The sequence below is a fragment of the Ranitomeya imitator genome, chromosome 10 (genome assembly GCF_032444005.1).
Source record: "Ranitomeya imitator isolate aRanImi1 chromosome 10, aRanImi1.pri, whole genome shotgun sequence".
Classification (NCBI taxonomy): Eukaryota; Metazoa; Chordata; class Amphibia; order Anura; family Dendrobatidae; genus Ranitomeya; species Ranitomeya imitator.
The window spans coordinates 19,517,025-19,542,377 of record NC_091291.1 but is presented as its reverse complement, the minus strand read 5'-3'; the positions used below and the strand labels follow the sequence as shown (position 1 = coordinate 19,542,377).

At 42.7% G+C, this 25,353-nt stretch overlaps 1 pseudogene; it reads right to left on the bottom strand.

The window, feature by feature from the left end:
• Nucleotides 1-7,904: 7,904 nt before the first annotated feature.
• LOC138652165 (piwi-like protein 1) lies at nt 7,905-24,308 on the bottom strand (annotated as a pseudogene).
• Between the last annotated feature and the right edge of the window lie 1,045 nt (nt 24,309-25,353).

Sequence of the window (25,353 nt, the reverse complement as noted above, 5' to 3'; positions counted from 1 at the left end):
GACGGTTGCGACGTGTGTCAATACGTCGGTAATGTTACTCTATGGGGCAAAAACGCATCCTGCAAACAACTTTGCAGGATGCGTTTTTTCCCCCTAAACGACGCATTGCGACGTATTGAAAACAACGCCAGTGTGAAAGTAGCCTATCCTATACCAATATGTCCAAAACCGGACAGTTTTTTGGAAATCGCAATGAACGCAAAGTATTTAATCTGGAACTTAATATTTCTCTATTGTTTATCTATAATTTGTGTTATATTTTATCTCTCTTTATCACTCTGATGTATAGATTTATTTATTAAAAAGAAAGTGACAAATGACATCATCTGCTTCAAGTCTATCAATATCTCATTTGTTCATCTATACTATATAACTGGTCTAAATTTTTCTTTTTCCATATCTTAGTAGATTTATGAATCGTCTTTAACAAGCAGAGAACAATTTCATCGACATTTGGGGGTAGAAGTGATTGACGCTGACACTTGGAGGTATAGGATAAAAGAGAACCAGACAAATGGGGTCCTGAATAATGACACAATCATGGGGTACAAGATAATGATACTTACACGCGGGGGATAGGATGATAATACACGCTTAGGTAAAATGTGTAAAAATCATCGCATATCAGTGATGTATGAATGTATAATGGCTATTTAACAAGTGTTTCCAGATTATTGAAGTCATTACTCTTTCTTATACCTATAGTACAGGTGTAAGTTCTGCTCATTTGTATGACGGCAGAATTGTTCTATATATGATACATTCACTATATTAGCGGGATGATGGATATGAATCTTGCGTAGTAGATACAAGTCCTGAAACATCACACAAGGAGGTGACTGTATTGTCTCCTGAATGGGGTCCATGTTTTCCAGTAAAGCTTTTTACCAGGACAGGATTCCATGCCATCTTTTATCAAGGACGTATCTGCCTATTACTATGATCTTGGGTCTAAAAATTCTTGATAATAAAATACAAGTGTAGTTAGACCTAATAAATTATTATATGTTTATTGATTATGAAAGGGCCGGGTTGCCCAAAGTCGTGACACTCACTACCAGAAATTATAGCAGCATTTCCCAGCAATAATTTATTGCCTCTCTTGATAATTGCTTTTTTTATTTAAATATCTTTATAAAAATTTTAGTGATTTTTTTTGTTCAATAAAGGGATACCACCATGGGCGGATTATAATGAGGGAAATCTGCGCTACTCCCCAGTGTCCGCGCTCCCATTGCTAGATGACCCTAACATCACATTGTGTGGTGGCCACATCTCAGCGCAGTTTGTGAATAATCTGTAGGTTACAAATGTTCAGTACATCCCTAGATGAATTCCATGAGGGGTGTATGGGGTCCCTTCTGGAGGGTTCTGCTGTTTTGGTTCCCACGGGCTCTGCAAATAAGACACGGTGTCTGTAATCTATTCCAGACAAATTTACGTTCCAAATACCAAATGTCGCTTCTTCCCTCCAAGCCTCGCCTTGTGACCAAACAGAACTTTTTTACTACATGTCCATTTAAATCTGAAGATGTCCCTAAAGAAACAGGTTTGATAAATTTCTTGAAAAAATTAGCAATTGTTACTAAACTTTTAACAGCTCTAACATCCTAACAAAATACAAATTTGAAAAATTTATAAAATGATGCACATGTAACGTAGATGCAGCGCCCCAGAGTCCTGGTCGTTGCAGTAATGTCGCTCTGCCGCTAAGGGGAGTGATGTTATGTCTGATTGCACTAAAGGAGTTCACCTGACCAGGTATCACAAGCACACATTACACTTCACACTCTGGCCACTAGGGGGAGCAAAAGGCACTATGTATTAGGCCACTCCTCACACTGGTAAAACTAGGGGTCGGATAGGAAGTTAGAACAGAACGCAGCCTGGGAGAGCTCCAGGGAGGACCTGTCAGGTGTGGGTTCCTGACAGGGGCCTAGCAGAACGATTAGAAAGCAACGGAACTGCGCCTGCACTACCTTGCAGCGGTATCCTAAGAAAGTACAAGAAGAGAAGGATATTGTGGACAGTGAGAAATGAGATTAGAGCACAAAGGAGAGCCAGTAGGAGTCGTGCCCCGAGAACGGCAACTTCTTACTGAGGCACGTAGCCGGTGACCGGAACACCGAGGAAGTAACTGACTATGCCTTACTTCAAATACCGCAGGACAGTTGATTATAGGTTGGCTGTCTACCATACATCACCTAAGCAGACATAGGGGGCAACCGTGGAGAGGGGTGTCTCTAGGGTCCCAGAATAGCTCCGAGCCTACCCGTTAAACGGGTGCGTCCTATCCAGATAAACTTGGAGGACGGATAGAGAGAAAGAACAGACAGAGGACCGGTACCGAGTAACCCGCGGCCCTGCGTCTGGGGGCGCTCCATAGACATATGAGAAGTTATTTATTGTTATTTTGTACAGCGTGACTAACTAGTTAAGAATATAAAATTTGAAAGTTTGAAAATTGCTACTTTTACACAAATTTTTACCAAAATTTTGATATTTTTTCACAATTGAACGCAAAACATATCAACCTTAATTTACCACTAACATAAAATAGTGTCAGAAAATATCACATATACAATGATAAACATTAAAATCACATATTTAATTATAAACATTAAAGCATTCCCGAGTTGTCACAATACGAAGTGACACTGGTCTGAATTAAAAAAGTTGGCCTGATTATTAGGGTTAAAATTGTCTCCTTCACTAAATCAGTCTGGTTTTGGGTGTTGGCCTGTAATAAAACTATTTGTTCAATTGAATAATAATGAATGGCCCTGTTCATCAGATACAATAGACTGCAAAGGTGACACTGCTTCTAATTTGTTACATAATCAGGTTGCCTGATACCATCAATCACAGTATACCCACAACTATAAAGGCACAATCATGCTCACAGATGCCTAGTTAATAATAAATTCCTAGTTCTATAGCACACTGCAGGGATATAGGTGATCCATCGTTAGATCGTGGTCTTAGAAAAAAAAACAGTACAGATAGTACTTATCAATTTGTTGCCCATAACGTTCAAACCATCGTAATGGGTTAAGTGTTTCTATCTCTAGTGATCAATGTTCCAGGTCACTAGGTTATACAATGACCATAATCGTTCATGCAAAACATGTATTGGTTAACCATTGACATACAAATGAAGCCAAACACACAGTTTGGTTGTAGGCCCTACTATTTGATTGTTAGGGTACCGTCACACTATACCATTTTGATCGCTACGACGGTACGATTCGTGATGTTCCAGCGATATCGTTACGATATTGCTGTGTCTGACACGCAGCAGCGATCAGGGATCCTGCTGAGAATCGTACGTCGTAGCAGATCGTTTAGAACTTTCTTTCATCGTTGGATCTCCCGCTGTCATCGCTAGATCGGTGTGTGTGACACCGATCTAGCGATGCGATCCAGCGATGCGTTCGCTTGTAACCAGGGTAAACATCGGGTAACTTAGGGTGGTTTCACACTTGCGTTTTTGTCTGCAGCGTTTTTTTTCAAAAAAACGCATGCGTTTTTTTTTCCTATCTTTAACATTGAAAACGCATGCGTTTTTTTGTGTACGCGTTTGGTCGCGTTTTTTGACGCATGCGTTTTTTTACTGCATGCGTTCATTTTCTGAAATGCTACTTGTAGTATTTTTAGAAGCGTTTTTTGGACCAAAAAAAAACGCATGCGTTTTCATGCGTTTTTTTTGGGTCAAAAAATACATTGGAGTCAATGGGGACGCATGCGTTTTTTGGTGCATGCGTTTTTTGCAGTAAAAAACGCATGCGTTTTTTTATTAAAAAACCAGAAAACACACTGATATGCCACCCCCCAGCATAAAGGTGATAAAGGGAACCTAACCCTACCCCTAACCCTACCCCTAACCCTAACCCTACCCCTAACTCTAAGGGATCCTAACCCTAACCCTAACCCTAACCCTAACCCTACACCTAACCCTAACCCTACCCCTAACCCTAAGGGATCCTAACCCTAACCCTACCCCTAACCCTACCCCTGACCCTAACCCTAACCCTACCCCTAACCCTAAGGGATCCTAACCCTAATCCCTTTATGGTTAGGGTTAGGGGTAGGGTTAGGGTTAGGGGTAGGGTTAGGATCCCTTAGGGTTAGGGGTAGGGTTAGGGTTAGGGGTAGGGTTAGGATCCCTTAGGGTTAGGGTTAGGGGTAGGGTTAGGGTTAGGGGTAGGGTTAGGGGTAGGATCCCTTAGGGTTAGGGTTAGGGGTAGGGTTAGGGGTAGGGTTAGGGGTAGGGTTAGGGTTAGGATCCCTTAGGGTTAGGGTTAGGGGTAGGGTTAGGGTTAGGGGTAGGGTTAGGGTTAGGGGTAGGGGTAGGGTTAGGGGTAGGATCCCTTTAGGGTTAGGGTTATGATCCCTACCCCTAACCCTACCCCTAACCCTAACCCTAACTATTTCTGTTTATAGTGGGTTTTTTACTTTATTTTGATGATTGGCAGTTGTCACACATTTTTCTGCATGCGTTTAAAAAACGCAAACGCATGTAAACGCGGTAAAACGCCGCGTTTTTTTCACCACATGCAAAAACGCATGCGTCAAAAAAACGCAGCGTTTACATGCGTTTTTTCACCATGCGTTTTTTTGCGTTTTTTACCGCAAAAACGCACCCGAAAAAACGCCAATGTGAAACCAGCCTAAGCGCAGGACCGCGCTTAGTAACCCGATGTTTACCCTGGTTACAAGCGTTAAACTAAAAAAAAACAAACAGCACATACTTACATTCTGGTGTCTGTCAGGTCCCTTGCCGTCTGCTTCCCGCACTGTGACTGCCGGCCGTAAAGTGAAAGCAGAGCACAGCGGCTGTGCTTTCACTTTCACTTTACGGCCGGCAGTCAGTGAGTGCGGGAAGCAGACGGCAAGGGACCTGACAGACACCAGAATGTAATTATGTGCTGTTTGTTTTTTTTTTTAGTTTAACGCTTGTAACCAGGGTAAACATCGGGTTACTAAGCGCGGTCCTGCGCTTAGTTACCCGATGTTTACCCTGGTTACCCAGGGACCTCGGCATCGTTGGTCGCTGGAGAGCTGTCTGTGTGACAGCTCCCCAGCGACCACACTACGATTTACCTACGATCACGACCAGGTCATATCGCTGGTCGTGATCGTAGGTAAATCGTATAGTGTGACGGTACCCTTAGTAAGAATAGATAACCAAACTCTAAACATGGACACTTTGTGAAATGTTCATTCGAAGTCACACCTGTGTGGGGTGCATTAATGGGTGTGGGTTTTATTTGAGCAAACATGTATTTTAGGTTTATTTGTGCTGTATTACATTCACTATGTAAAACTTTTATTTTAATTAGCAACATAATCAATTGATAGCGATTCTTTCACATCAAAACTATGGTTTTGTTAACAGATTCCTGGCTACTGGACACTCATTCTTCACTTCATTTTGAGTTCCTCCTTGGCACATCAACCATATCCGGGATTGTGCGCTCAACCTGTGATGCGATTTGGGACAAGCTCAAGAGTCGCCTCATGCCTCAGCCAAACACACAAGACTGGCTGCGGATTGCCCAGGGTTTCATGGAAGCCACCGAGTTCCCAAACTGCATTGGTGCCCTGGATGGTAAACGCATTCGTGTCAAGAAGCCGCCAAACTCTGGTTCTCGTTATTTGAATTATAAAAAATATTTTTCCGCTGTGCTCCTGGCTGTAGCCGACAGCAACTACTGTTTTGTTCTTGCCGACATTGGGGCATATGGGAGTGCCGTTGATGCTCGCATCTTTCGAGCTTCCAGATCAGCTCGGCCGGCGACTTGCTGAGACTAATCTAAATCTGCCACAACCATGTGCGCTTCCTGGTGCGACAGGCCCACCTGCACCATTTATCATGGTTGCTGATGAGGCTTTTGCGCTCTCAAGGCATGTTCTTAGACAATTTTCACGTCGAGGTTTGGACTACCGGAGAAGAATTTTTAACACTCGACTGATGAAAGCCCGTCACCCCAAACACCATTAAATCCATTCCGGTAGGTGAATACATAAGGCTGAAAAGAAACTGTAGCGACAAGAAGGAATGAAGTGACAAATTCAATAACTTGAGAAATAAAATTACAAAAACGAAAATATCCTAAATGGACTCTAGACAGAGCGCATCAAATAGTTAATAATAAATCCAGAGATGGCTTGCTCGTACCCAGTGCAGATAGTAAAAAGGCAAAAAAACAGAAAAAATTAACCATATGTCTGTTTCCAATACAATAGGCAATAACGAAATCAAAAATATAGTTTTAAATAGATTACCCATTTTACGGGAAGACGATAGCCTTACAGATATCCTAAAAGAAGAGATTAAATATAGTGGCCAGAAGAGCACCATCTATTAGTAGCTCCCTTCCCCAAAACTGCTTTGCTTATCAACCCGCATCTAAAACATGGCTACAATGTAGGGGTTTTTACAAATGCGAAAACTAATACTTTCCAAAACACAGAGGGAACGAAAACCTATCAAATAAAGGAATTTATAAACGGTCACAAATAATGTTGTTTATAAAATAGACGTGCATCCTATATAAAATTTTTTACAAGAAATACAAATGACGAAACTTAAAATTAGAATATCGGAACTTCTCAGGGACCTAACCAGTAATAAACACAACTAGCCGTAATGTTTCAGCTGTTGCCAAGCATTTTGTTACTTGTCATTCAGGTGATTATTCTATGATGACAGTACAGGGTATTGAACGGATAAAACCTTCCCAAAGGGGAGGGACTAAAAAAAAAAAAAAAAAAAAATCTACAAACGAGATACCCTTTTGGCCTCAACAGGAAAAACAAAATCATGTAGCACTATGCTTAAAACTTATTGTTTTTTTTTGCCCTTATTGTGTTTATATTTAATTTGGTAGTTTGGTTTGTTTTATTATTTAGATAAAGTTCATTTACATTGCATTGACATAATTATGTCCAGGACCTGCAGAAGTAATCAGTTAAAAAAAAAAAGCGGCAATTTGATTGGTCCAGGATTACTATAGTAAATATCAGAATTCACACTAAACGAAGCATGGATCCTCTGAGGTAGTGTATACCTCTACAATAGGAAATTATTCAAAGACTTTTATATTAGATTTTTATTTATAGCCCTGTCTGAGCAGTTAGGGACAAGCATCTCCGACATTCTGGCTTTATATTTATGAAGCCGTGTTCACCCCTTTTGTTCATTTTCTTTAAGTGGATTCACATGTTTTATTCATCTTTGAATTCAGTATGATTTCTCTTATGCCCTCATTTACCCCCAACACTAGATCACTGGGGTAACATGTTCCGTGCTGCTACAGGCAGTCCAATTTTTGGCAAGGGTGTCTGATGCCCATACAATTTCTAAAAAAAAAAATGTACCCCATGGGGGAATATTGGTCAGCCCATGCACTTCATTTTTTAGGCATTACAAGTCTAGGAGACCCGCTCTTTACAGTGGGCCTATTTTTTTTGTTACTGAGGCCTTCATCGATGTCTCCTCATTCTCCACCATTAGATTACCAGGGTTTAACGTGTTCTATGATGCTACACCAGTCCAATTTTTTGGCAACTGCGTCCATGAGGCCCATAAAGATTTTTAAAAAAATTGAACCCCAATGGGGAAATGTTTGGCAGACCATGCATTTCGTGTATGGGCATTACAAGTCTAAGACCAGTTCCTTTACATTGGGTTTTTGTTTGTTTTTTTGTGGAGCCAGAACGTAACTTATTAAACCCATTATCCACATCAAATATTTCCAATTAATAAAATAAATGCAAAGAAATTAAATACATATGTCAGCCACAATTTGGTAGCTGCCACGTTTGGCTTTTCCCAACTCTGGTTTGAGTTGAAGTTTGAGAAAATTTGCAGATGAACAATCCTCAGACCTGCACAATTTCTACAGGTAGTACAGAAGACTGGATACAGAATTGTGTGGTTCTCTGTGAATGCTTTGCCCGACCAGAAAGGCCAGCCTGTGAGCGTACTGACACTAACTTGCCAGGTATAATGAGAGTTCCAGCACAAAGTACTGGTGGCATGGTTTGTAGTTAAGGCGCTGCATGTGGTCGGGCTTCAGGCCTCCGGTGTCGTACACAATGTTGTAATATGTGGGGGAGACAGTCCCTTGTCTCACAGACTGGCTGATGAAGTCATACCATTCTGATCTGGTGACTTCACCATCAACTGTTATTCCCTGTGGTGGATTCTGGAGCTGGCTGCTGGCAAAGAATCTGGTATTTATTCTTTTCTTCACTACCATGGTTAGTCTTGGGCTGTAATTCTGTTTAGCAGACTTGATGCAGTCCATGAAATGTGGGACCTCGTAGTTCCTAAGGTTTTGAGCTGCCCGTCGTCTACTCCGTCTCTGTAAATGATGCAGTGCGGCAGGCCTCACTCTTGCTCCATGCGTGCAGCGCCGCTTGCATACAAACTTCCAGGCCATTGACAATCTCATCTCTGATCCTGGACGATGCATCGGAAAAACCAGCGAGATATTTGCTTCTTCGTGCTTGCGACAAAGCCAGCAATAGATCTCCTCCCCTGCAGGGTGCTGTGGTAGCAATCATTCCCAATGATTATTGTATTTCCTGCGGCATTTCCACAGTCAACAGCTCTCCTCTCCGTTTGCACAAAAATCACCTTACAGATTAACTGGAATTTAGGAGGACAGTCTGGGGAAAGCTCAATGTCCTGGCGATGACGCACTGACTGGGATGGGGAAGTCCATGCACAGGTGCTTCTTGATGGCGTAGTACTTCCTCTTATTAATGCTGGACAGGATACAGATGACCATCTCGGTGTGGTCCATAGTGTTCTGATGGAAGGCTAGTAAATATCCTCCCACCGTGTCCTCGACTACAACCAACACCGCACGATTCATCTTGATGCGCATTTGCTGTGTGATCTTGAACATGTTCTGCAGAAGAATGTTCACCACATCCTAATGTCTCCAGATGTAGAAGAGCAGCCAATTATTCAGATCTCAGGGGCTGATCAGGATGGGATCCCTCAGCTCTCACAACCAATCAGCAAACTGGATTACATTCTGCAGATTTGCCTTTTTGCAGGATATTTTTCCTGGAGGTGCGATTCTCCCTTCAAAACTGTAGGAGATCAGAAAGCTACGTGACTGGGGGCTAAATTTCAATACGGAACACCCTTATTGTGCATGTAGTTCAGGAACTACTTAGAAAAATCCCATGTGAGAACGCCTGCAGCACACGTTAGTTTGTTGTGCAAACAAGGAGTTCAAGCGAGAGACAAAAGTACAATCCAGCTCAGTTAGGGGAACAATGGCAAAGTTCTGGGACAGTTTTCTCTGACCTTCCCATCATGCCACCACAGAGGTAAGGGGTGCTGTCACAAGAAGTGCAGTGTTTGTAGGCCATGCAAGGTAGTCCCTCAGCATCTTCCAAACGTAATCTGGGATTCCTCTGTGCCTTTTAAATTATTGGGTATCCAAGCTGGACAAGTGGTATGAATGGACTACTCCTTGGAGGTCCTGGCCTGCCCTGCTGCTAGCTTTCTCTCAGAGCAGGTTTTTTGTGCCGTTGGCGGAGTTTAGCAGATGAGCGCATCTGCCCATCAACTGAAAATGCCGACAGGCTCACTTATAAAAATGAACAAGGGCTGGATTGGGAAAGACTTCTGTACACCACCAAGTGAAAACAGCGAAACAACCTAATACATTCTGTTTTTTGGGCAGGTGTAATCTCATGCACCTCTTCACAACCACACATGGGTATACGCTTACAGATTTGATTTGTTTGTTGTTATCCTCATCATCCAGCGCCAGTAGAACGCCAGGGTGAACGGATTCCACGATGCAAGAGTCACTTTTTTGCAAGGGTGTTTTTATGATGGCCATTACTAATTGGTAACCCCCCCAAAAAAAAAATTTACTCCCCCAGGGGGAAATGCCAAAAAGGATATGTACGTCTATTCTTCCCATTTATTCTTATATTTGCCAGTTTGCCTATCTATGGACAGTCCTCTGAGGTAGTGTATACCTGTACAATAGAAAATTATTCAAAGACTTATATTAGATTTTTATTTATAGCCCTGTCTGAGCAGTTAGGGACAAGCATCTCCGACATTCTGGCTTTATATTTATGAAGCCGTGTTCACCCCTTTTGTTCATTTTCTTTAAGTGGATTCACATGTTTTATTCATCTTTGAATTCAGTATGATTTCTCTTATGCCCTCATTTACCCCCAACACTAGATCACTGGGGTAACATGTTCCGTGCTGCTACAGGCAGTCCAATTTTTGGCAAGGGTGTCTGATGCCCATACAATTTCTAAAAAAAAATGTACCCCATGGGGGAATATTGGTCAGCCCATGCACTTCATTTTTTAGGCATTACAAGTCTAGGAGACCCGCTCTTTACAGTGGGCCTATTTTTTTTGTTACTGAGGCCTTCATCGATGTCTCCTCATTCTCCACCATTAGATTACCAGGGTTTAACGTGTTCTATGATGCTACACCAGTCCAATTTTTTGGCAACTGCGTCCATGAGGTCCATAAAGATTTTAAAAAAAATTGAACCCCAATGGGGAAATGTTTGGCAGACCATGCATTTCGTGTATGGGCATTACAAGTCTAAGACCAGTTCCTTTACATTGGGGTTTTTTTTTTGTGGAGCCAGAACGTAACTTTTATTAAACCCATTATCCACATCAAATATATAAAATAAATGCAAAGAAATTAAATACATATGTCAGCCACAATTTGGTAGCTGCCACTTTTGGCTTTTCCCAACTCTGGTTTGAGTTGAAGTTTTTGAGAAAATTTGCAGATGAACAATCCTCAGGCCTGCACAATTTCTACAAGTAGTACAGAAGACTGGACAGAGAATTGTGTGGTTCTCTGTCGATGTTTGGCCCGACCAGAAACGCCAGCCTGTGAGCGTACTGACATTAACTTGCCAGGTGTAATGAGAGTTCCAGCACAAAGTACTGGTGGCAGAGTTTGTAGTTAAGGCGCTGCATGTGGTCGGGCTTCAGGCCTCCGGTGTCGTACACAATGTTATGTGTGGGGGAGACAGTCCCTTGTCTCACAGACTGGCTGATGAAGTCACCAGACCTGAATGGTATGACTTCATCAATCAACTGTTATTCCCGGTGGTGGATTCTGGACCTGGCAAAGAATCTGGTATTTTTTCTTCACTACCATGGTTAGTCTTGGGCTTTAATTCTGTTTAGTAGACTTGATGCAGTCCATGAAATGTGGGACCTCGTAGTTCCTAAGGTTTTGAGCTGCCCTTCGCCTACTCAGTCTCTGTAAATGATGCAGTGTGGCAGGCCTCACTCTTGCTCCATGTGTGCAGCGCCACTTGCATACAAACTTCCAGGCCATCGACAATCTTGTCTCTGATCCTGGACGATGCATCGGGAAAACCAGCGAGTCATTTGCTTCTTCGTGCTTGCGACAAAGCCAGCAATAGATCCCCTCCCATGCAGGGTGCTGTGGTAGCAATCATTCCCAATGATTATTGTATTTCCTGCGGCATCTCCACAGTCCACAGCTCTCCTAAATTGCAGTTCATCTGTAAGGCGATTATTGTGCAGACAGGACAGTCTGGGGTTTGCTCAATTTCATGGTGATGATGCACTGACTGGGGATTTGGAAGTCCATGCACAGGTGCTGCTTGATGGCGTAGTACTTAATCTCATTAATGCATAATGCTGGACAGGATACAGACAACCATCTCAGTGTGGTCCATAATGTTCTGATGGAAGGCCTGTAAATATCCTCGCACCGTGTCCTCGACTACAACCAACACCGCACGATTCATCTTGATGCGCATTTGCTGTGTGATCTTGAACATGTTCTCCAGAAGAATGTTCACCACGTCCTAATTTCTCCAGGTGTAGAAGAGCAGCCAATTATTCGGATCTCAGGGGCTGATCAGGATGGGACCCCTCAGCTCTCAACCAAATCAGCAAACTGGATTCCATTCAGCAGATTTGTCTTTTAGCAGGATTTTTTCCCGGAGGTGCAATTCTCCCTTCAAAACTGTAGGAGTTCGGTATCGAAATTTAGCTCTTTCTGAACGCCCTTATCCTTGTGCATGTAGTTCAGGAACTTCCCAACTTGCCGCTCCCTCTGTTCTGGTGGTAAGCGGGTGTGAACGGCCACGTCTTTCGTGGCGTTGAAGAAGCTTCTCATTCTGTCAGTCAGACCTGTTAGGTTACATAACTGGCAACAGTATGATGGCTCAGTTTGTGGCTCCCGGCTTGGGCCTCCAGGGGATGTTCACGATTAGCGGCTGCCTCATGTCTTTCACTTGTCAGCTTTGTGGACTACTATAAGAACCAATACAATGAACCTCGCTTCCATCTGCCTTCTTGAAGTTGGACGCTGGAGTCATGTTCCAGGCGCTCTCATCTATATGGTACTTTGTGAGCATGATCTGTCCGATCAGCTCCTTGCAGCAAGCGTCCTGGAACCTCAGAGGGCCACACAAGGAGTAGAGGCTGCTCATGACCGATAGGATACCAAAGCTCTTCAGCTCCAAGGACGTCCACCCATTTCTTCTGATACATGTTGGCACCAATGACACGGCAAGGAAGGACCTACCGACAATCTGCAAGGACTTTGAAGAGTTGGGGAAGAAAGTAAAGGAACTGGATGCACAGGTAGTTTTTTCTTCTATCCTTCCAGTAGACGGGCATGGCACCAGGAGATGGAACAGGATCCTTGATGCAAACAACTGGCTAAGACGATGGTGCAGACAACAAGGATTCGGATTCCTGGACCACGGTGTGAATTACTGGTATGATGGACTCCTCGCCAGAGACGGACTACACCTCAACAAAGCTGGGAAACACACATTCGCCAGAAGACTCGCTACACTCATCAGGAGGGCGTTAAACTAGAAGAAGAGGGGACGGGAAGAAAAACATTAGACTTGAACAAAGACGACCCAGGAAAACATACTCAGAAGGGAGGTAAGAACATTTCTAAAACAATCCACAGTGAGGAGATTGGAACAAAACAAAATCCTCTAAACTGCATGCTCGCAAACGCCAGAAGCCTGACAAACAAGATGGAAGAACTAGAAGCAGAAATATCTACAGGTAACTTTGACATAGTGGGAATAACCGAGACATGGTTAGATGAAAGCTATGACTGGGCAGTTAACTTACAGGGTTACAGTCTGTTTAGAAAGGATCGTAAAAATCGGAGAGGAGGAGGGGTTTGTCTCTATGTAAAGTCTTGTCTAAAGTCCACTTTAAGGGAGGATATTAGCGAAGGGAATGAGGATGTCGAGTCCATATGGGTTGAAATTCATGGAGGGAAAAATGGTAAGAAAATTCTCATTGGGGTCTGTTACAAACCCCCAAATATAACAGAAAGCATGGAAAGTCTACTTCTAAAGCAGATAGATGAAGCTGCAACCCATAATGAGGTCCTGGTTATGGGGGACTTTAACTACCCGGATATTAACTGGGAAACAGAAACCTGTGAAACCCATAAAGGCAACAGGTTTCTGCTAATAACCAAGAAAAATTATCTTTCACAATTGGTGCAGAATCCAACCAGAGGAGCAGCACTTTTAGACCTAATACTATCTAATAGACCTGACAGAATAACAAATCTGCAGGTGGTTGGGCATTTAGGAAATAGCGACCACAATATTGTGCAGTTTCACCTGTCTTTCACTAGGGGGACTTGTCAGGGAGTCACAAAAACATTGAACTTTAGGAAGGCAAAGTTTGAACAGCTTAGAGATGCCCTTAATCTGGAAGACTGGGACAATATCCTCAGAAATGAGAATACAGATAATAAATGGGAAATGTTTAAGAACATCCTAAATAGGCAGTGTAAGCGGTTTATACCTTGTGGGAATAAAAGGACTAGAAATAGGAAAAACCCAATGTGGCTAAACAAAGAAGTAAGACAGGCAATTAACAGTAAAAAGAAAGCATTTGCACTACTAAAGCAGGATGGCACCATTGAAGCTCTAAAAAACTATAGGGAGAAAAATACTTTATCTAAAAAACTAATTAAACCTGCCAAAAAGGAAACAGAGAAGCACATTGCTAAGGAGAGTAAAACTAATCCCAAACTGTTCTTCAACTATATCAATAGTAAAAGAGTAAAAACTGAAAATGTAGGCCCCTTAAAAAATAGTGAGGAAAGAATGGTTGTAGATGACGAGGAAAAAGCTAACATATTAAACACCTTCTCCACGGTATTCACGGTGGAAAATGAAATGCTAGGTGAAATCCCAAGAAACAATGAAAACCCTATATTAAGGGTCACCAATCTAACCCAAGAAGAGGTGCGAAACCGGCTAAATAAGATTAAAATAGATAAATCTCCGGGTCCGGATGGCATACACCCACGAGTACTAAGAGAACTAAGTAATGTAATAGATAAACCATTATTTCTTATTTTTAGTGACTCTATAGCGACAGGGTCTGTTCCGCAGGACTGGCGCATAGCAAATGTGGTGCCAATATTCAAAAAGGGCTCTAAAAGTGAACCTGGAAATTATAGGCCAGTAAGTCTAACCTCTATTGTTGGTAAAATATTTGAAGGGTTTCTGAGGGATGTTATTCTGGATTATCTCAATGAGAATAACTGTTTAACTCCATATCAGCATGGGTTTATGAGAAATCGCTCCTGTCAAACCAATCTAATCAGTTTTTATGAAGAGGTAAGCTATAGGCTGGACCACGGTGAGTCATTGGACGTGGTATATCTCGATTTTTCCAAAGCGTTTGATACCGTGCCGCACAAGAGGTTGGTACACAAAATGAGAATGCTTGGTCTGGGGGAAAATGTGTGTAAATGGGTTAGTAACTGGCTAAGTGATAGAAAGCAGAGGGTGGTTATAAATGGTATAGTCTCTAACTGGGTCGCTGTGACCAGTGGGGTACCGCAGGGGTCAGTATTGGGACCTGTTCTCTTCAACATATTCATTAATGATCTGGTAGAAGGTTTACACAGTAAAATATCGATATTTGCAGATGATACAAAACTATGTAAAGCAGTTAATACAAGAGAAGATAGTATTCTGCTACAGATGGATCTGGATAAGTTGGAAACTTGGGCTGAAAGGTGGCAGATGAGGTTTAACAATGATAAATGTAAGGTTATACACATGGGAAGAAGGAATCAATGTCACCATTACACACTGAATGGGAAACCACTGGGTAAATCTGACAGGGAGAAGGACTTGGGGATCCTAGTTAATGATAAACTTACCTGGAGCAGCCAGTGCCAGGCAGCAGCTGCCAAGGCAAACAGGATCATGGGGTGCATTAAAAGAGGTCTGGATACACATGATGAGAGCATTATACTGCCTCTGTACAAATCCCTAGTTAGACCGCACATGGAGTACTGTGTCCAGTTTTGGGCACCTGTGCTCAGGAAGGATATAATGGAACTAGAGAGAGTACAAAGGAGGGCAACAAAATTAATAAAGGGGATGGGAGAACTACAATACCCAGATAGATTAGCGAAATTAGGATTATTTAGTCTAGAAAAAAGACGACTGAGGGGCGATCTAATAACCATGTATAAGTATATAAGGGGACAATACAAATATCTCGCTGAGGATCTGTTTATACCAAGGAAGGTGACGGGCACAAGGGGGCATTCTTTGCGTCTGGAGGAGAGAAGGTTTTTCCACCAACATAGAAGAGGATTCTTTACTGTTAGGGCAGTGAGAATCTGGAATTGCTTGCCTGAGGAGGTGGTGATGGCGAACTCAGTCGAGGGGTTCAAGAGAGGCCTGGATGTCTTCCTGGAGCAGAACAATATTGTATCATACAATTATTAGGTTCTGTAGAAGGACGTAGATCTGGGTATTTATTATGATGGAATATAGGCTGAACTGGATGGACAAATGTCTTTTTTCGGCCTTACTAACTATGTTACTATGTTACTATGATGTTGTGCACAGTCTTGTTCCTGAGTTCTTTATCGCTGACATCAATGCTCAACATGATGCTGGACTCGTACTGGAGGATGGAGGTGGAAAACCCAGGCCAGATGGTGAGTCAGTGGGCTCAGACTTTGGTGGCGTCGCTCAGGTTGTAATAGATGCGTCCTATCTTCAGGAGTCTTTGGAAAATGATGTTCTACAGATGGAAGCAGGTGGGCAGGGTGATTTGTTATCAGCATGTTCTGTCCATTTCTAGTTTGGCTGAACACCTTGGTGATCTTATTCAGTTCAGTTTTTCTGGTAAAAACAACATGGTTCCATCAACACCCGCACCTTCCCAATGGTTTCTTCATACTGGTACAGGAGGGCATATTGCAAATGTTTGTACTCCATGGTAGGGTTGAAGTAAACGTGATACTGGTACAGGGCCCACTGTGGTCGGGACACCAGCTTGATGTGGTTGGTTACAAGAGCAATCTTAGTTCCAGAGGTGCCAGCTTTCGATTTTTGGATATGTTCGATAGTCTGTCGGGTGTTCATCCCAACGTCATGGAAGTCACGCCTACAGCTGCCCCGTTCCCCAATAGACACTTTGGCAAGTATGGCTGACACCTGCAGAACCTTGGGCGAAGCCCTTTCTGCTGCCGGCAGACCTCTGGTGCCCTCTTCCGATGAGCAAAGGCTCAGGGGCTGGCTGCTGAGGTCTGACTGCTGGCTGGGGTCTTGGGTCTGCTGTGGTCCGAGTGCCGACCAGGGTTCTTGGAGTTGTTGTGGTCTGACTGCTGGCCGGTGGTATTAGGGCTGCGGTGGTCTGACTGCTGCCCAGGCACCTTGGGGCTGCAGTGGTCTGACTGCTGGCTAGGGTCCTTGGGGCTGCTGTACCTGTCCAGGTGGTCTTTGTGGGGCCTGCTCCTGCACACAAGCTCAGCCGTGGGTTCGGGATCTGGCTCGTCCGCTCATCTTTTACTTTGTCCAGAAACCACGCACTAGTGTGCATTGGGCCTAGTTTTTAAATGAGGCCTTCATCAATTTTCCTCATTCTTCACCACTAGATCACCATGTTTAACATGTTCTGTGCTGCTACAATTAGTGCAATTTTTAGAAAAGGTGTCCATGATGCCCAGAAAATGGTTTTAAAAAATGTGCCCCGCCCCCATGGGGGAATGTTGGTCAGCCCATGCACTTTGTGTATGGGCATTACAAGTCTAGGAGACCCGCCCCTTAACCTTGGGCCTAGTTTTTAATGAGGCCTTCCTCGGCATATCATTCGCCGCCACTAGAACGCCATGGTGAAAGTGTTGTATGCTGCTACAGCCATTCAATTTTTGGGCAAGGTTGTCTAATACCCATAATTATTTTTTTTTTTTTAAACTAATCCCCATAGGGAAAGGTTTGTCAGCCCATGCACTTCGTGTGTGGGCATTACGAGTCTAGGAGACCCTCTCCTTTGTAAATGGGACAGTTTTTTTTTTTTTTTTTTTTAATGAGGCCCTCCTCCATGTTTCTTCCAAGGGGGGATTGGGGTGCGTGCAAATTTGGGTCAAGGTTACCCTTGCATTCAATGCATAAGGAAACTGTATGGCAGGACCAACTGAAGACTGATGTGCATTTTCCTGTGGTCATCCAGTACCTGAGTTCAAAGGCTTATTGGGGTGCTTATGACTTGATAGCAGGGCAGGCCTTGCATTCAATATAGCATTTTTTCTGGAGGTACCTCCTGTACCTCTCATGAAAGGGGTATTGAGGTGCTTTGTAATTCTTGGCAGCCCAGCCACTCACTGCATAGGCAACAACAGCATAGGAGACCCACTGTTTCATAACAGCCCTTTAAGATTATTAATGGTACCTGATGCCCCTCTAAAAATAGGCTTTGTGACTAAGAGTCCCTCGTTCGTAAATGAAACAAGATGGGTCTCCTTATGTGTCACACACCACATGGCCAGCTAGGGTTGTTACATGTTGTGACATTTCCCAGTGAATGCATTTGTATTGGATGAAAGCAATGTTAAAGTGGAAAAACGCATCAAAAACTCTGCATGTGAATATAGCCCAAGAAGTGGAGAAACATTTTGGTCTGGGGTTAATTATTTTGACTTGTATACAAGTCGTTACCCTGGAAAGGTTGTACCTTTACATATTTCACAGCAAAATCCATTTTGGTTTCATTTTTGTATGTTTATTGTGCACCTGTAAAAGTGGCGTGAAACTGACAATATTGCTTACAGCTGTGACCTAGGAGTCAGAAATGCTTCTAAGGGCGATCCCCATGATCTTCCGGTGTCATTTGAGCAGTGTTTCCATCATTTTCAGACATTAAAAAGGACCCTGGGGGGGGGGGGGGGGGGGGGGAGGTAAAAATACTCGGGTTTTCCATTGACTTACAAAGGGCTCGTTGCGCGGGTCAAGTACCCGAGTATTCCAATTTGCTCGACCCGAGCAACAAGCACCCAGGCATTTTAGTGCTCGCCCATCACGACTGATAAGCAATGTTTTTATACCATATTGTATTAAATAATCTTTTCATAAGCTACAGTATGTTTCTCATTTGCAAAATGTTTTAACTTCAGTTTAAGTGACTACATACTAATGTGTTCACTATTAGTCATTTGTGGCTTTTATACCAAAAATTTGTAGGTTAGCGAAGAAAATTACAGTGGCCAGGTTTGATCAGAGAACGTCTTTTGTGTCCAGGAGAAACCTCTGGAAAACAACGGGGAGCAATTGACTGTAGTAGAGCAACACCAAAGCATCCAGAAGATGAATGTTCTACACGGAGCTCTTGACTCCATCCCCAAGTCTCAATAATGAAGACCTGTTGGCCAATGTGGACCACATCAAGACATTGCCAACAGATTCTAGAAAGTATCCAACCAAGTTGATATGTTTGGGGTAAAGCTGGAAGAGATACTTTGCCAAATATATAATTGTCATACACCTTAAAATTGTAGGTGGAACATCCTTAATGGATGGGATAAATTTCCATGAGTCAGATTCCCCAGATTCATTATATGTGGTAGAGTGGAGACTCCCATATTGGTTTGTCAGCATCACTAGAAAAATCCCATGTTAAACTTTAAGCATCTCATGTTTAATGACTCATTTTTGCCCTTCAACAGTGGTGCAATGGATGCTAAAGAGGCCACAACCACAATCATGATACATCTACTGTAGAAGGCATTAAGCTATCTGGGCAGGCCCAATTGTACTCATGACCTCTGAAAACAATACCTGTTTATCATGGGGGATTGTATTGTGATGCTGCTTAAAACTGGCAGTGCAATGTCATGTCTGGAGGCACAGGAAAAAAAAAATTCTCTTTAACTCCTCTACCCCCGAAGGTGGGTTGCATGTTAATGACATGGCCAATTTTTTTAATTCTGACCGTCACTTTATGAAGGTTATAATTTTGGAATGCTTCAATGGTTCACGGTGATTGAGACTGTACTTCATGATGGTGGTAAAATTTATTCGGAATGACTTGTGTTTGTTTTTTTACCAAATTTAGCAAAAATTTGTAAGACTTTGTAATTTTCCAACTTTGAATTTTCATGCATATGTAACCAAAAGCCAGCACACCCCTAACCGTGTATAAGATCATGTACAAGAATTAATCTATATTGGCAGCAATTACCATCATCTTATATGCAGTGAGCACTTTATATTGCGCCATTGATCGTATGAATGTGTTTAAGTATTCTATTCCTGTATATGAAAATATCAATATAAGGTCCCAAAGTAAAAAAAATGTCACTTCACCTTAGCATATAGACTGTAGAGACCTGGGTGTCGTAACCAGTGCCTTCCCATCACACCCGTAATGAAACAGTCCTAGGTGGGTTGAACAGGTCGGTCACAGTTTATTAATGAAATAAGCAGAGAAAGGCAATTACATATTGTAAAGGGCGGCTCGCGCCAAGCTCCTGTCCGTGATTGACAGGGGAATTGGCCCAACGAGCCGTTACGACCTTTGCCCAACGAGCCGTTACGACCTTTGCCCTACTCCGCTTCTTCCGCCATGGAGGATCCCGTGTATTACCTACGTGGGACTCAGACCCAAAAAAGCTTCCAGGTGTCCGCCGGGAAGAAAAGAGGAAGTTCCCGGCCGGACACCTGGATTTAACCCCTGTCGGAGTGGCCGTAGGACCCCTCCCCTCTAAGAGACCCCTAGCCTGCCAGTGGTCACTAATTAGTGCATCACTAAGGGGGGAGTGATGCTAGGGGGGGAACTGGGCACTAACATCCTTAAATGCTGCGCTCCGTGTGCTCCCCTGTCAGGGGCACGCACCTTATTCAGTACCACGCCTGCCATTACATGGACTCCACTCAAGAGGGGAAACAAAGTTCCATAATTAAAATACATGTAATATGCCAAGAGGAAGTGCCATTTTTTACTTTGACATTATATGGATATATTAACTATTTACTGTTTTGACAGAGATTGTCCATTCACATGGATTTGAAGGTCAAGGAGAAATCCTAAATAAGGCTGCTGATATTTTGACGCAGAGTGCTTCCACTGGCTTCCATACATGATACCACAAGTAAAGAATTTATGTATAAATATAAAAATGCTCTACACCATAAAATGTAAATGTTGTGGAACAAAGCATCTCCGGAAATTATGATAAAAAGATGGTCCCTAGGGGTTTTCAAAGTACAATTCTACCCAACAGTTAACTTGGAAAACAAAGGATTGACTCACGGATGGCTGCTGACACCACTTGCTCAATGGAATCTGTTAATATTCTTATTGAAAAAAAAAATATTCAGTCTCTGAATGAAAGACGATGAGTTAGATCTCCTATTAAGATTATTGAATAAAGAAATATCGAACTGAAACCGGAAAATTGGTTGAAGGATTTGGAGAAAGATGTGGACAAATGGGAGGAACAGACCTGTGAAGGGAAAGAGAAAAAAATTCCTTAGGATTATATCGGATTATGACAATAGAGTATTTCGTTGGCAAGTAAAAAAAGGATACAGCCAAGTCTAAAAATCTGAGAACCCTCTGAAGTTTCTCAGGCATCCGAAAGCAGTATATCTGCTAGTGACTGAATACACAAGGGATTTCCATCTGAGGAGTGGGGGAAAAAAGGAAAATCCCGGATATTTAACAAATTCTAGTTTTAATAAAAGCAGTGATCAATATAAAGTAGTGAATAGTGATGAGCGAATGTGCTCGCCACTACTCGTTACTCGCCCGAGTATCACTATGCTCGGTGAGCAGCGAGCATTTCCCGGGATTCTCGGTAAATGGTGTCTCCACCCAGCATTCTTGGCGGATTTTAGAGACCCAATCATGGTGCAGGGATTGTCTGCCAGGCCATGAAACGCCGCAGCCATCTTTGTTGTGGTGGTGCAGTGATTGGCTTGGCCGCACAGCATCATCTCGAGTATAAGAGACCCGGCACCGCCCTGATCGCCGCATTCTGTTCCTGTTTCAGCGAGAGTAGGGAGAGCTGGTGCCGAGATAGGGTCAGAATCATGGTTTTTAGAGTTAGTGTAGGTCTGCAACTCAAATCCACAACTCCTGAGAAACCAATAATCCTTTTTAGGGCTAAATCAAGGGTCCCGATATTGCAGCGTGGATATGCTGTGTCCTGCCTACCTAGTATCAGTGCAAGGCCTGCAGGTACTATATGTGCCTCCATTGCTCCCACTGCATCCCTCCCAATGCTCCATCACTGTCTGCTATAGCTTCATTACTATATACCTTGTTGGATTTACTATATACATGGCTGTGGCTTCAGGTCACATGAACAGGATGCCTCCGTGACACTCCGGTGGATGGGGGAGATGGATGCAGCGGGTGTGCGCATGCGCCGCAATAACCGGCGCCCCTATGAGAAGTCCTGATACACCACTTATTGGTGTCACATTTACACATTTATATAAATACGTGCTAGGTTAGATTATCTAGACACTCCCCCGGAAGAAGGCAACTATCGCCGAAACGTACGTAGGGACGCCAGCACACTGAAAGGTATAAGCCATATCACATTGCTTTTTTGCACAGTCTTTCAAGACTTATAATTTGTCATTTTCACACCTCTAACACTTGTAAGGGTTTCACTGACATTGAGATTATGGTTTTGCACTTGTGCACTTTATTTTTATTTATTTTTGGTTTTACCTCAGGTCAATGCAACTCTGCTGGCTATTGTGCTGTAGCGCCTCCTTATGGCTTACTTTGGATTAATACACTGGTCTACAAAAAAAAAAAAATAATAATATTTTCCGGCATGGACTTGAAGAATAGTTTTAGACTAATTTGAGGGTGCGGAATTCAAATCTGATCTTATAATTTCTCTATCACATCACGTTTTTGTGCTATAGGTACATAGCCCATTTTCATGAATTCCATGATAAATATAAGTAGTGTATGAAAAGTGCCGGTTTATACGGTTCACTAAACTAAATTTAGTTTTCATTTAGTCTCCCAATAAATGTGAGAATATCTTGGTTTTCTTTGAACATGCATCATTCCCACTCGTTATGATAAGTAAACAGTTTTCAACGTACACAGTCGTGTGCAGGTACGGTTTTATTTATTGAAGTTTTCAATGAATTTTGATATTTATTGCTTTTATCCTGCTGTTTTTCTGTTCTGTTTTTAATTTGTGAATCAATACCTAAGGGGGTGTGTGGTGTGTGTCGTGTGTCGACAGAAATTCAATGAACAACTCAGGTAGTGAACTTTTACCATGTATTTCTCTGCAGGATGTTTTGCTGATCTAACAATGTCCTCTACATCTCGCAGAAGACAGTGCTCAAATGATCCAAATATTTTTTGTTACATCTGTGGAAACTTTACTGTGAAGACTCAGAGGCACAACATTACTGACTTTGAAGTATGCAAGATACAACCTCTTAAAGTATAACTTGGAGACCAAGACAAGCACAAGTGTGCAAAACCTGTATTGAGAGCTTGAGATCATGATCTCAAGGAAAGAATGCTAAACTTCAGTTTGGAGTTCCTATGGTTTGGAGAGAACCAAGCAATCATTTAGAAGACTGCTTTTTCTGCCTTGTCGATGTAAAAGGTTTCAATAAGAAAAACAAGCCATATTTGCAATACCCGAGTATCCCCTCAGCTACTCGACCAGTTGCCCATAGTGAAGACATACCAGTTCCAAAATTTACTGTGCTTGACAGAACGTTCCTCACATTGTTCTACTGATGAAGACGACAGTCCAGATATTTTTCAGCCATGTGATGAAGATTGTGACAAACCAATTCTGTTTAACCAGATCATTCAAAGCAGACCGAGTAGAGATCTTTATATACCAATAGAGTCTGCTGAACTATTGGCTTCAAGACTACAAGAGAATCGAATGTTGAAACCTGGTACAAGTGTCATTTTATCGTAACAGGGAAGCAGAACTGCGCAAGTACTTCCATTCAGATGGCCAGCTTGTCTATTGTACGGATGTTGAAGGGCTACTTTTCTTTATGGGACGTCCAGCATATGATTCAAGGGATTGGAGACTTTGATAGTTCCAGTACAATTTTTGGCAACAGTGTCTATGAGGCCCATAAAAAAAATGATTTTTAAAAAAATTGAACCCAAATGGGGAAATGTTTGGCAGACCATGCCTTTCGTGTATGGGCATTACAAGTCTAAGACCCGCTCCTTTACATTGGGCCTTTTTTTGAGGAGCCAGAACATAACTTATTAAACCTATTATCCACATCAACCAATATCATTTCCAATTAATAAAATAAATGCAAAGAAATTAAATACATATGACAGCCACAATTTGGTAGCTGCCACTTTTGGCTTTTCCCCAACTCTGGTTTGAGTTGAAGTTTGAGAAAATTGGCAGATTAACAATCCTCAGCCCTGCAAAATTTCTACAGGTAGTACAGAAGACTGGACAGAGAATTGTGTGGTTCTCTGTCGATGTTTGGCCCGACCAGAAAGGCCAGCCTGTGAGCTTACTGACACTAACTTGCCTGGTGTAATGAGAGTTCCAGCACAAAGTACTGGTGGCAGAGTTTGTAGTTAAGGCGCTGCATGTGGTCGGGCTTCAGGCCTCCGGGGTCGTACACAATATTGTAATGTGTGGGGGAGACAGTCCCTTGTCTCACAGACTGGCTGATGAAGTTATACCATTCTGATCTAGCGACTTCACCATCAACGGTTATTCCTGGTGGTGGATTCTGGAGCTGGCTGCTGGCAAAGAATCTGGTATTTATTCTTTTCTTCACTACCATGGTTAGTCTTGGGCTGTAATTCTGTTTAGCAGACTTGATGCAGTCCATGAAATGTGGGACCTCGTAGTTCCTAAGGTTTTGAGCTGCCCGTCGTCTACTCAGTCTCTGTAAATGATGCAGTGCAGCAGGCCTCAGTCTTGCTCCATGCGTGCAGCGCCGCTTGCATACAAACTTCCAGGCCATCGACAATCTCATCTCTGATCCTGGACGATGCATCGGAAAAACCAGCGAGTCATTTGCTTCTTCGTGCTTGCAACAAAGTCAGCAATAGATCCCCTCCCCTGCAGGGTGCTGTGGTAGCAATCATTCCCAATGATTATTGTATTTCCTGCGGCATTTCCACAGTCAACAGCTCTCCTCTCCGTTTGCACAAAAATCGCCTTACAGATGAACTACAATTTAGGAGGACAGTCTGGGGTTTGCTCAATGTCCTGGCGATGACGCACTGACTGGGGATTTGGAAGTCCATGCACAGGTGCTTCTTGATGGCGTAGTACTTCATCTTATTAATGCTGGACAGGATACAGATGACCATCTCGGTGTGGTCCATAATGTTCTGATGGAAGGCCTGTAAATATCCTCCCACCGTGTCCTCGACTACAACCAACACCGCACGATTCATCTTGATGCGCATTTGCTGTGTGATCTTGAACATGTTCTGCAGAAGAGTGTTCACCTTGTCCTAATTTCTCCAGTTGTAGAAGATCAGCCAATTATTCAGATCTCAGGGGCTGATCAGGATGGGATCCCTCAGCTCTCACAACCAATAAGCAAACTGGATTACATTCAGCAGATTTGCCTTTTTGCAGGATTTTTTTTCCCGGAGGTGCGATTCTCCCTTTAAAACTGTAGGAGTTCAGAAAGAGCTACGTGACTGGGGGCTAAATTTCACTACCGAACACCCTTATCATTGTGCATGTAGTTCAGGATCTTCTCAACTTGCCGCTCCCTCTGTTCTGGTGGTAAGCGGGTGTGAACGGCCAGGTCTTTTATGGCGTTGAAGTAGTTTATATATTTATTATTAAATTATCTACTAGTATTCAGATGAGAATCAAACACAAGGAACAAGTGATCATTAATAGAAAAATGAAGAAATTTGGGATGGATGCAGTACCAGAATGCACTTTTGGAGACAGGTTCAATATGTAAACTACGTTTGAAACTATTGACCAGATTGAAACCAGCAATCTTGACTGCACTTGTTTCAGAGATTTTTTCTATACATCCA